Below are 13,905 nucleotides of genomic sequence, written 5' to 3' on the forward strand. Positions count from 1 at the left end.
ATGAATGATTAGAAAGTCCCATTCACTCCATTATCTCGCGTCAATATTGTCTGGAAACAGGCCACACACGCAGTCTTGTGGTCATCTATCACCATTCATAGCAGCCACCAGGAGGACACTTCGCAAGTTCTTCATGGTTGTTTGCCCAGATCCACATAAATACCAACTTGTGAAGTGATGTGTTCCGTACTCCCTCGATGGTCCTTCAAAGAAATTTTCTTCACTCTCTTAATCATATTATCAGACTAATTGGTTATCACATAAAATTCTGCATTCTCCAAACTGCCCCATCCACCAACGCACACTAAAGACTCTAGTGGCTAGTGTTGCTGTTACTGGATCAAGAAGCCCCGGGTTCGATTCCTGGCCGGATTGGGGATTTTCTCTGACTGGGGACTGGATGTTTGTGATTTCCTCATCATTTCATCATCATCATCATCATTGTTGTTGCTAGATTGGACTGAGTTAAAAATTGGACTGTGTAAAAATTGTGTCTTTGTACGGGCCCTGAGGAACACGCAGTTGAGCGCCTCCCAAACTAATCATCTTCATCGTCATCACATTAAAGACAGTCAGGATAACATCAATCCATGTGTGACTCAACTGGTGATGAATTTCAATCGGTGTCACTCCATGCAAATGGCAAAACCGAAAGATTTCACGCTGTACTCGTAATGAAAACGTTCCCATTTTAAGTGTCAAAACAGTTCTCACTCACCGCTGCCACTAGAGTTCCATGTGCTGTACAGTGCTGCCAACTATGCCACGCTTCACAATAAACCCCATGTTTTTATTTGTTTTCCAGTCTTGAGAAAAAAAATACCAGGAGTTGAGAAAAAAGAAATACCAGGAGTTATTATAGCTTGAATACACCTCATAGTTGGATGTCCTCGTCCACTACTGCCACAGGCTGAATAACTTATTCACATTATTTATGTTCTAGCATTCAGCCAAGATTCCACTAACTTAAGGGAAAGCTAATGATTATCATCCCAGCACAGAAATTTTATAATGAAGACTTCATGAGTGTTGGCTGCTTTTCAAGAATGCAGATCTGCTCAGATTAAGAAAGTCTACCAATTAATTCCCCCCATGAACCATGGACCTTGCCATTGGTGGGGGAGCTTGCGGGCCTTAGCGATGCAGATAGCCAAAGTAGGTGCAACCACAACGGAGGGGTATCTGTTGAGAGGCCAGACAAATGTGTGGTTCCTGAAGAGGGGCAGCAGCCTTTTCAGTAGTTGCAGGGGCAACAGTCTGGATGATTGACTGATTTGGTCTTGTAACACTAACCAAAACGGCCTTGCTGTGCTGGTACCGCGAACGGCTGAAACCAAGGGGCAACTACAGCCATAATTTTTCCCGAGAGCATGAAGCTTTACTGTATGGTTAAAGGATGATGACGTCATTGTGGGTAAAATATTCCGGAGGTAAAATAGTCCCCCATTCGGATCTCTGGGCGGTGACTACTCAGGAGGACGTTGTTATCAGGAGAAAGAAAAATGGCGTTCTACAGATCGGAGTGTGGAATGTGAGATCCCTTAATTGGGCAGGTAGGTTAGAAAACTTAAAAAGGGAAATGGATAGGTTAAAGTTCGATATAGTGGGAATTAGTGAAGTTCGGTGGCAGGAGGAACAAGACCTCTGGTCAGGTGAATACAGGGTTATAAATACAAAATCAAATATCGGTAATGCAGGAGTAGGTTTAATAATGAATAGGAAAATAGGAGTGCGGGGAAGCTACCACAAACAGCATAGTGAACGCATTATTGTGGCCAAGATAGATACGAAGCCCACACCTACCACAGTAATACAAATTTATATGCCAACTAGCTCCGCAGATGACGAAGAGATTGATGAAATGTATGATGAGATAAAAGAAATTATTCAGATAGTGAAGGGAGGCGAAAATCTGATAGTCATGGGTGACTGGAATTCGATAGTAGGAAAAGGGAGAGAAGGAAACGTAGTAGGTGAATATGGATTGGGGGGAAGAAATGAAAGATGAAGCTGCCTGGAACAATTTTGCACAGAGCATAACTTAATCACAGGTAACACTTGGTTCAAGAATCATGAAAGGCGGTTGTATAAATGGAAGGAGCCTAGAGATACTAGAAGGTATCAGATAGATTATATAGTTTTAAGACAGAGATTCAGGAACCAGGTTTTAAATTGTAAGACATTCCCAGGGGTGGTTGAGGTCTCTGACCACAATCTATTGGTTATGAGCTGTGGATTAAAACTGAAGAAACTGCAAAAAGGTGGGAATTTGAGGAGATTGGACCTGGATAAACTGACTAAACCAGATGTTGTAGAGAGCTTCAGGGAGAGCATTTGGGAACGATTGACAAGAATGGGGTAAAGAAATGCAGTAGAAGAAGAATGGGTAGGTTTGAGAGACGAAATGGTGAAGGTAGCAGAGGATCAAGTAGGTAAAAAGACAAGGGCTAATAGAAATCATTGGGTAACAGAAGAGATATTGAATTTAATTGAGGAAAGGAGAAAATATAAAAATGCAGCAAATGAAGCAGGCAAAAAGGATTACAAGCGTCTCAAAAATGAGATCGACAGGAAGTGCAAAATGGCTAAGCAGGGATGGCTACAGGACAAATGTAAGGATGTAGAGGCTTATCTCACCAGGGGTAAGATAGATACTGCCTACAGGAAAATTAAAGAGGCCTTTGGAGCAAAGAGAACCACTTGCATGAATATCAAGAGCTCAGGTGGAAACCTAGTTCTAACCAAGGAAGGGAAAGCAGGAAAGTGGAAGGAGTATACAGGGTGAGTCACTTAACATTACCGCTGGATATATTTCGTAAACCACATCAAATACTGACGAATCGATTCCACAGACCGAACGTGAGGAGAGGGGATCTGTAGTTGGTTAATACAAACCATAAAGAAATCCACGGAAGTATGTTTTTTAACACAAACCTACGTTTTTTAAATGGAACCCCGTTAGTTTTGTTAGCACATCTGATCATATAAACAAATAAGTAATCAGTGCCGTTTGTTGCATTGTAAAATGTTAATTACATCCGGAGATATTGTAACCTAAAGTTGACGCTTGAGTACCACTCCTCCGCTGTTCGATCGTGTGTATCGGAGAGCACCGAATTACGTAGGGATCCAAAGGGAACGGTGATGGACCTTAGGTACGGAAGACACTGGAACAGCACATTACGTCCACATGCTAACACCTTTATTGGTTTTTTTCACTGACGCACATATACATTACCATGAGGGGTGAGGTACACGTACACACGTAGTTTCCGTTTTCAATTACGGAGTGGAATAGGGTGTGTCCCGACATGTCAGGCCAATAGATGTTCAATGTGATGGCCATCATTTGCTGCACATAATTGCAATCTCTGGCGTAATGAGTGTCGTACACGCCGCAGTACATCTGGTGTAATGTCGCCGCAGGCTGCCACAATACGTTGATTCATATCCTCTGGGGTTGTAGGCACATCACGTTACACATTCTCCTTTAACGTACCCCACAGAAAGAAGTCCAGAGGTGTAAGATCAGGAGAACGGGCTGGCCAATTTATACGTCCTCCACGTCCTATGAAACGCACGTCGAACATTCTGTCAAGGGTCAGCCTAGTGTTAATTGCGGAATGTGCAGGTGCACCATCATGCTGATACCACATACGTCGGCGCGTTTCCAGTGGGACAATTTCGAGCAACGTTGGCAGATCATTCTGTAGAAACGCGATGTATGTTTCAGCTGTTTGGGCCCCTGCAATGAAGTGTTTATTACAACACGCAACTGAACGTCGGAGGTTTCAAGCGTCAACTTTAGGTTACAATATCTCCGGATGTAACTAACATTTTACAATGCAACAAACGGCACTGATTACGTATTTGTATATATGTTCAGATGTGCTAACAAAACTAACGTGGTTCCATTTAAAAAACGTAGGTTTGTGTTAAAAAACATACTTCCGTGCATTTTTGTATGGTTTGTATTAAACAATTACACTAGCCCCTCTCCTCATGTTCGGTCTGTGGAATCGGTTCGTCAGTATTTGATGTGGTTTACGAAATATATCCAGCGGTAACGTTAGGTGACTCACCCTGTATAGAGGGTCTATACAAGGACGATATACTTGAGGAGAATATTATGGAAATGGAAGAGGATGTAGATGAAGATGAAAGGGGAGATATGATACTGCGTGAAGAGTTAGACAGAGCACTGAAAGACCTGAGTCGAAACAAGGCCCCGGGAGTAGACAATATTCCATTAGAACTTCTGACAGCCTTGGGAGAGCCATGCCTAACAAAACTCTACGATCTGATGAGCAAGATGTATGAGACAGGCGAAAAGCCTCAGACTTCAAGAAGAATATAATAATTCCAATCCCAAAGAAAACAGGTGTTGACAGATGTGAAAATTACCGAACTATCAGTTTAATAAGTCACAGCTGCAAAATACTAACGCGAATTCTTTACAGACGAATGGAAAAACTGATAGAAGCCAACCTCGGGGAAGATCAGTTTGGATTCCGTAGAAATGTTGGAACACGTTAGGGAATACTGACCTTACGACTTATCTTAGAAGAAAGATTAAGGAAAGACAAACCTACGTTTCTAGCATTTGTAGACTTAGAGAAAGCTTTTGACAACGTTGATTGGAATACTCTCTTTCAAATTCTAAAGGTGGCAGGGGTAAAACACAGGGAGCGAAAGGCTATTTACAATTTGTACAGAACGCAGATGGCAGTTATAAGAGTCGAGGGGTATGAAAGGCAAGCAGTCGTTGGGAAGGGAGTGAGACAGGGTTGTAGCCTATCCCCGATGTTATTCAATCTGTATATTGAGCAAGCAATAAAGGAAACAAAAGAAAAGTTCGGAGTAGGTATTAAAATCCATGCAGAAGAAATAAAAACGTTGAGGTTCGCTGATGACATTGTAATTCTGTCAGAGACAGCAAAGGACTTGGAAGAGCAGTTGAACGGAATGGACAGTGTCTTGAAGAGAGGGTATAAGATGATCATCAACAAAAGCAAAACGAGGATAATGGAATGTAATCGAATTAAGTCGGGTGATGCTGAGGGAATTAGATTAGGAAATGAGACACTTAAAGTAGTAAAAGGGTTTTGCTATTTGGGGAGCAAAATAACTGATGATGGTCGAAGTAGAGAGGATATAAAATGTAGACTGGCAATGGGAAGGAAAGCGTTTCTGAAGAAGAAAAATTTGTTAACATCGACTATAGATGTAAATGTCAGGAAGTCGTTTCTGAAAGTATTTGTATGGAGTGTGGCCATGTATGGAAGTGAAACGTGGACGATAAATAGTTTAGACAAGAAGAGAATAGAAGCTTTCGAAATCTGGTGCTACATAAGACTGCTGAAGATTAGTTGGGTAGATCACATAACTAATGAGGAGGTATTGAATAGAACTGGAGAGAAGAGAAATTTGTGGCACAACTTAACTAGAAGAAGGGATCGGTTGGTAGGGCATATTCTGAGGCATCAAGGGATCACCAATTTAGTATTGGAGGACAGGGTGGAGGGTAAGAATCGTAGAACGAGATCAAGAGATGAATGCACTAAACAGATTCAGAAGGATGTAGGTTGCAGTAGGTACTGGAAGATGAAGAAGCTTGCAGAGGATAGAGTAGCATGGAGAGCTGCATCAAACCAGACTCAGGAATAAAAACAACAACAACAACAACAACCAGTTAATTACGTGAATTCCGACAAAAAGTTTCTCCACAATGAATCACACACCAGTAGGGTACAGAAATGCCTGCCACAGTCTAATTGACGAGAGAATTGCGCAATGACTGCTTCGATCTCTCAGTTCATCTTTAGTATACAGAATGGACCAAGAAGGAGCTATATTTTTGGGAGTCTCACATGAAACACGAATTGCTTACCATGCATGAACCTATCATACCCATTTGATCTTAGCTATCATAATTTTGTCCTAAATTAACACAGTAATATGATTACTCAGTAAACTATAACAATGAACAGGAAGTCTCACGTCCTAGCATATCTTCTTAAAACACTTTATGCTTGCCTTCACACTGCTTATGATTGTCAATGGGGTGACAGGTTGTGGAGGGGGTAGTGACACGAAGTGGCGTGACAGCGTGCGGACTTCTCTGTTGGTGGCGTCGATGTCTGCGATGGTGGTTTACACTGCCTATTGCGGCACCCTCACCGCCTCCCTGGCCACCCACCGGCTGAAGATGCCCTTCACAGACCTGCAGGGCCTACTGAGGGATGGATCCTACAAACTGCTGCTGACATACGCCTCTGGAGAGATGGCCCTTTTCGCTGTCAGTATGGTCCCAATATATATGCTTGTCATTCATTTTTGTGTGGCCTATGATACACTAATTTGTCAAAACTGGAGCACCAATAAGAAAAAATTTGCCTGGAAAGAACTATGTAGCACGAATCATATACATGGCAATAAACATATAATTATAATTACATAAATGAAAATAACTGGAATACTCTCTTAGAAATTCTGAAGGTAACAGGAATAAATATAGTTAGCAATGAGATTCCTAAAATTTATGCAGCAGTTAGAATGCAGTTATAAGAGTCTAATGAGATGAAAGGGGAAAAGGAGAAGGTGTAGCGGAGAAGGGAGTAAGACAAGGCTGTTGCCAATCTGCCATGTTAGTCAACCTGAACGCTGAACAAGCGCTGAAGGAAACCAAGGAAGGACACGAAAAGGGCATTAGCGTTTAGGGATAAGAAATAAGTCATTGTTGTTTATCGATGATATTATAAAGTACTTGGAAGATCAGTTGAGAAGAGAGATTGGTATTATACAAAGGGGTTATAAGATGAACATTAACAAAAGTAATACTATGGTAATTGAATGTAGTCGAATGAAATTAGGTGATGATAACGAATTTGATTAGCAAATGAGAGACTTAAAGTAGTAGATGACTTTGGTTATTTATACAACAAAAAAAAAAAAAAACTGATGATAGCCAATGCACAGGGATCACAAAGTACAGACTGTTAATATGAAGAAAAGTGTTTCTGAAAAAGAGAAATTTACTATCACAGAACATAAATATTAGATATTTGGAAGTCTATTTAGAAATTATTTGAGTAGAATGCGAATTTGGAAGACAGGAGTGTTCGTTTATGGTAAATTGTGTTGTGGTGAGTTACCGATATGTTACAGGATGAAATATGAAACATGAATTTCATGTTAAAGGTAAAAGCATCACAACTGTATAACACAATCCCTCTAACGGATTTAAGGCAAAAGCCAGACAAACAATAAAAAAATTTAATGCAATATTGATAGATTGAGAAAATAATTATTATGAATTCCCGAACCCCACCCCTACACACAAATTCACAGAGAATTCCAATCTATTCAATAACCTATTACACTGACAGCCCTACTTGTTTTCTTAGTAACAAACTGAATATGCTGCTGATCAAATTATATTTACATTTTAGAAAACTGTAGGACATTAGTTCACACTATGAAAGACATAAAAATTCCCCAGGAAGAAAAGTTTGTTTGATATAAGCAACCTATACACAAACATACCAGTAACAGAAACAACAGAAATTATAAAGAGGAACCTGATACACTATGGGAAGGTACCTACCATTGAGTCACACTAAATAATAAACTTATTAGAAATGATTCCACTAGAAAATTATTTTAAATGCGAAAATAAAATTTACAAGTAAACTTATGTAGTAGCAGTGGACAACTGAATTTCCAGCGCAACTGTAGATATATGTATTAATACACTAGAAAAGAAACTATTCAGTTCGAATTCGCACCTTTTAAACACAGTTATTTACTGTCATAGATATGTAGATGGTAGAAGGTGATGACAATGACATCAACAATTAAACAGCTGGCTGGCATCCTCAAATTAAATTTACAATGGAATTAGAACAAAAAAGGTCAATGAAGTTTCCTAATATAACGATAAGTTGTAATAACAACTACCACAGCTGTGAAAGATATAGGAAACTCATCACAACAGACATTGTCATAAATGAACAATCCTGTCATCCAAATTCTCATGAATAATAAGCATTGCTGGAGAAAACTGTCAAACAAATATAAGTGCTATATAAATGCTATTATAAACGTGGCTGATAGCATGAGAAGGTAATCAAAAAGTACTCAAGGATGCAATATGTAATATTTGGTACTTCAAAACCCTGAGACGCAAAACAAGTAAGCATAAATATATATATGTAAGCCATAAATTCTATATTGTACTACAGATGTAAGCAACATACTTTTATCGAACATTTTTACGAAAGAAATCTTATCATCATTGCAGGATTACTTGAAAATGCCGAAACGAACTCGTCATGATAGACATATAGCGAAGTAATAAAGTGTCAATTAAAGAAACAGCACAAAATTGGAACAGTTTATGTAATATGTCGTTCTTCCGATAGTCAAATCAACACAAAACCTAAAAAAAAATTGCTGTGTCTATCTCTTCTTCTCCTATTACAAAGCAGTTTCCTCATGCAACGTCTGAGCTGCGAGAGTTGTCTCAAACAAGCGAAATTCTCTTACATTTATCTATTAAAACTATAAGCCAACTTCATCCCAGGTATCGAATGCAAGTTTTTAAGATACTAATAAATCGGATGAACAAACTACGGAAATTCTTGGGCGCTATCTGTCTATTCTAGAGAAAAATTCAAAATCAGCAGTGCTCTTGCGGACAAACCTTGAAACACTCATTATTCATATGACAGTTGGACTCGTATGTTGGCGGCAAAAAAGCCGTTCTACGCATGCGAATGATCACTCCATAGATATTCCTACTCTATGTTTATTTCACAGAACGCAGCATAGCAGAAGCTGCCTCTTTCTGGAATATTGAAAGTGCTGTTCTATGATCTTTGAAACGATGACCAGTACAGCAAGCTTAGAGCAGAAAAGTTTTTATGATCTAAGGACGACTCTCTGAGTGCACCATTGCTTGAATAATCTTCAAAATTTACTCTTTCATTCGAGCTACCTCATAGCGTTGTAGAATTTAGCAATCTCAGATAAGGAACTGCGTCAGTGGATTCTTTTCAGAAGGAATTATTCAACTGCACAAATTGTAAAATTTTGCGGTTTTAGCAACCATGGACACAATTTCCTTCCTGTAATTCTAATTGAGAACTTTACACAGCTTTCACTCATATTTGTAGTTACTTAAGCCAGTTTGAATACTTGATTTTTCTTCTGAACAATCTCAAAATTATACCATTCTTTTTGTCAATAATTACGTGTCAATTTTCTTTAAGTGGATCTGGACGTCATGTGGGCGCAAGAAATGGATTTTTTTTATTTAATAAAATTTTGTGATTCTTTCTGGTTCTAAAAATGTATAGTTTATATATAATATCCAATCATTTTCGTGTTTAAGTGCATTTCTATATCAGATACGGCACGTGAATGCCAAGTTGTCGCACTAATGTCAGACACGAAACATTGCCTACAATGTTTAGTTATTCACTTTTGGCGCCGCTGTTCCCATAGCAACTCGTTTGTTTAATATCCTTAAAGAACATGTCGATTGTACTATGAGCAGTGATTTTATTAGATATTGACTCTCATTAGTCCTCTGTGAGATCATAAAGTTGACCTTTTAATCAAATACACAATACACCATATTCCCAGGAACACACATTTTTAGGGACCCTTTATTCAGCGATGTACATAACGAAGATCAAGGAGAAAACAAACTATCATACATATATCACATCAAAGAGTAAAATATGAATGTTCCCAACACCCCTACAAGTTCTCGAAATGTCAATTCGTGAACTCTGAAAGTCCCACAGCTTGACAGCACCACTGATGTTTACCTTTAGGCAGTGCCTTTGTCAAAAAATCAGCTTGCTTCTTATCGGTATTTACAGGTTTCACACTGAATTTTCCTGTTTTAATTAATTCACGAATATAGAGGTGCCTCACGTCATTGTGTTTTGTTCGAGCGTGATGCAAACCACTGTGACTCAGTGCAATGGCACCTCTATTATCACAGCATGCACTTACTGGTTTTTCACTATGCATAAAACACAATTCCTTGAAGATATACCGCTTCTAGCGCTGCTGCCGATTGAGCCATATACTGAGCTTCTGTAGTTGATAGAGCGACGGTTTTTTGTCGGTTTGAAGTCCAGGAAACTGCTGTCCCAGCTAACTTGAAGATATAGCCGGCCGTTGATAGCCGCTGATGAAGGTCCGATGCATAATCAGCACCACAGAAACCTTCAATTTCAGTCGTTCCACTTTTTCGGAAAGTTAGTCCTACGTTGACTGTGCCTTTAATGTATCGCATAATTCGTTTGACCGCTTCCCAGTGGATTTTCCGATAATTAGAATTGAATCTGCTTAGAACCCCCACAGCATATGCAATGTCCGGTCTTGTTAAAAAAAAAATGGTTCAAATGACTCTGAGCACTATGGGACTCAACATCTTAGGTCATAAGTCCCCTAGAACTTAGAACTACTTAAACCTAACTAACCTAAGGACATCACATACACCCATGCCCGAGGCAGGATTCGAACCTGCGACCGTAGCAGCCCCGCGGATCCGGACTGCAGCGCCAGAACCGCACGGCCACCGCGGCCGGCTCCGGTCTTGTGCTTTGAGCTAAATACAATAGTGATGCTACGGCTTGCTGATAAGGAATGCGATGTAACACAAGGTTTTCCTCATCTGTCAATTTATTTTCACATTTTTGCAGCTTTGAACCAGGTTCAAATGGATATGCAACCGGACTGCAATCTTCCATACCAAATTTCCTGAATATATTTGCTGCATATTTGCTTTGATCAATACTAATCGTCCCTTGTTTCCTGTTTCGTTTTATTCTCGTGCCAAAACACCAACTAAATTCACCAAGCTCTCTCATCTTAAATTGATTCATTAATCCTTTCTTCAATTCTTTCTTCCACCTATTATTTCTATTAGAGAAAATGATCAAGTCGTCTACATAAACGGCTATAATGAGTTTGTTTTGTTTCTCAATTCTGAAGTAAATGCAAGAATCATATTCTGACTTCTTTAGGTTCATTTTATGTAATGTCACATCTAATTTCGTATTCCAGACGCGTGACATCTGTTTTAGACCATAAATTGCCTTCTTCAGCTTACAAACCTCCATCTCCTCCCCCTTCTTCACGTAGCCTTCACGTTGACGAATGTAAACTCCTTCATCGAGATCACCATATAGGAATGCAGTTTGAACATCCATGTGTTCAATGTCAATATCAAATTCAGCTGATAAAGCTAACAGGATGCGAGGTGAAGAATGACGAACAACAGACGAGAACGTTTCATCAAAGTCTATTCCTGGTATTTGGGAATAACCTTTCGCTACAAAACGAGCCTTATAACGTTCAATTTCACCATTTGACGTTTCTTTCACCTTGAACACCCATTTATAATTAATTACCTTCCTACCTGGTGGTAAATCAGCCAAAATACATGTTTCATTTTCAAGTAAAGATTTATATTCATTATCTAAGGCTTCCTTCCATTTTTCACAGTCATCACAATTCATTGTTTCTTCATACGAATTTTCTTCAGAAATGCAAGCAAGACAAGCAAAATCATCATTAAAATATTTAGGAGGAGGAGGAGGAGATTAGTGTTTAACGTCTCGTCGACAACGAGGTCATTAGAGACGGAGCGCAAGCTCGGGTTAGGGAAGGATGGGAAAGGAAATCTGCCGTGCCCTTTCAAAATATTTAGTATTTGGTTTTCTTTCACGTGATGATTTTCTTAATTCTGGTTGCATTTCTGGCTGCGCAACTTCCGTATGACTATGTACGTTGCTATTTACTGTTTTGTCGGCGTCACTTTGTGCTAATTCAAGATAAACTGCATTTCTGTCAGCTTCAGCAGGTTGTGTCAGTTCAGTTGCCTCTTCAATGATGTTAGGTGCTGGCGCTAGTTGACGACTGTCCATACGATTACTGTTTGGAATACCGTTTCTACAAGTGCACTTTGAGTTTTCGATGAATTGCACATCACGGGCTTTCACAATCGCCTTTGGTGAAATTGCATCAATCAGACAATATGCTTTAGAATCTTCGCAATATCCAACAAAGATAAGTTCCTTAGATTTGTCTTGTAATTTAGTCCTTTTTTCTTTTGGTATATGTACAAATACCACTCCGCAATTCCTCAGGAGTGACATTCTTAACAGCTTTTGTTGAAGATCGATTCTTCAAATAAATTGCTGTGTTTACAGCTTCAGCCCAAAATTTTCTACTTAGACCTGCATCTGTTAACATTGCTCTTGCTTTTTCAATGATTGTCCAATTTAAGCGTTCTGCAACAACATTCTGTTCTGGCGAGTAAGGAGTTGTTGTTTCATGTTGAATTCCATTAGTCTTTAAAAATAACTTCATGCGCCGATTGACGAACTCTTTTCCACTGTCTGTTCGAAGTATTTTGATTTTTCGACCAGTTTCATTTTCTACTCGTGCTTTGAATTCGGTGAATGTGTCACAGACTTCTGTTGTTGATTTTAGCATATAACCAAAATATTTTCTTGACAGATCATCCGTAAAAGTGAGAAGATATCGTGAGCCTGCTCACGAAGCCAAGCTCATTGGTACACAAACATCAGAACGCACAATGTCAAGTAGAACTTTTGCTCTTCTACTTGATGTTTTAGGAAAAGGTTGTCGAGATTGTTTACATTTTATGCAGGGAATACACGGATCTAAAGTGAAGCTCGTCCAGTTCAGTCCATCAGCAATTTTTTCTTTTAATAAATGCATGCTTACACGATTCAAATGTCCAAATCTTCGATGCCAAAATTCATAACTGTCAATTTCTACAACATTTGCGTAATGATGCACTTCATGTAATCGATACATACCACTTATTTGAGTTGCAGTTGCTACTGGTGTTCCAGAAACAATTACATCACTTTTATTGTATACACCGCACGGCACATTGTCAAACAATATACACAATCCACGTCTTGTCATCTGACTAACCGACAGTAGGTTGTAAGCAAGGCTTGGAACATACGCACCATCATTAGCAGTTATCTGTTTATTCTTGTCGTCACAAGTAACTCGAAGATGAACATCGCCTTCTCCAGTAGCCTGAAAATTAAGAAACTTCCTGGCAGATTAAAACTGTGTGCCGGACCGAGACTCGAACTCGGGACCTTTGCCTTTCGCGGGCAAGTGCTCTACCGACTGAGCTACCCAAGCAGGACTCACACCCCGTCCTCACAGCTTTACTTCTGCCTGTATCTCGTCTCCTACCTTCCAAACTTTACAGAAGCTCTCCTGCACACAGTTTTAATCTGCCAGGAAGTTTCATATCAGCGCACACTCCGCTGCAGAGTGAAAATCTCATTCTGGAAACATCCCCCAGGCTGTGGCTAAGCCATGTCTCCGCAATATCCTTTCTTTCAGGAGTGCTAGTTCTGCATGATCGCAGGAGAGCTTCTGTGAAGTTTGGAAGGTAGGAGACCAGATACTGCCAGAAGTAAAGCTGTGAGGACGGGGCGTGAGTCGTGCTTGGGTAGCTCAGTCGGTAGAGCACTTGCCCGCGAAAGGCAAAGGTCCCGAGTTCGAGTCTCGGTCCGGCATACAGTTTTAATCTGCCAGGAAGTTTCATATCAGCGCACACTCCTCTGCAGAGTGAAAATCTCATTCTGGAAGCCTGAAGATTGCTATTATCTGCTAGTGTCACTTTAGCAACTGTGATCGATTGGAAAGTGTTGAACGAGTCTCTTTGATTCATCATATGTCGTGAACACCCGAAATCCACATATCAGCCATCACTATGATGCGAAGATGCAGTTAGAACCAATAACACAGTTTCGTTTTCAGTTCTCACTGCAACCGCAGAATTTGAAAATTTATTTGGTTTCTTCTTTGTTCTACACTCATTCGCCT

General features: G+C 39.8%; 1 non-coding gene across 1 annotated transcript; it reads left to right on the forward strand.

Annotated features, from left to right (window-relative positions):
• Window positions 1–13,521: 13,521 nt before the first annotated feature.
• Window positions 13,522–13,596, forward strand: Trnas-cga. Its single transcript has one exon. It is a non-coding gene; the product is annotated as a tRNA-Ser (tRNA).
• Window positions 13,597–13,905: the final 309 nt, after the last annotated feature.

This window comes from Schistocerca piceifrons, chromosome 2 (assembly GCF_021461385.2).
Source record: "Schistocerca piceifrons isolate TAMUIC-IGC-003096 chromosome 2, iqSchPice1.1, whole genome shotgun sequence".
Classification (NCBI taxonomy): domain Eukaryota; kingdom Metazoa; phylum Arthropoda; class Insecta; order Orthoptera; family Acrididae; genus Schistocerca; species Schistocerca piceifrons.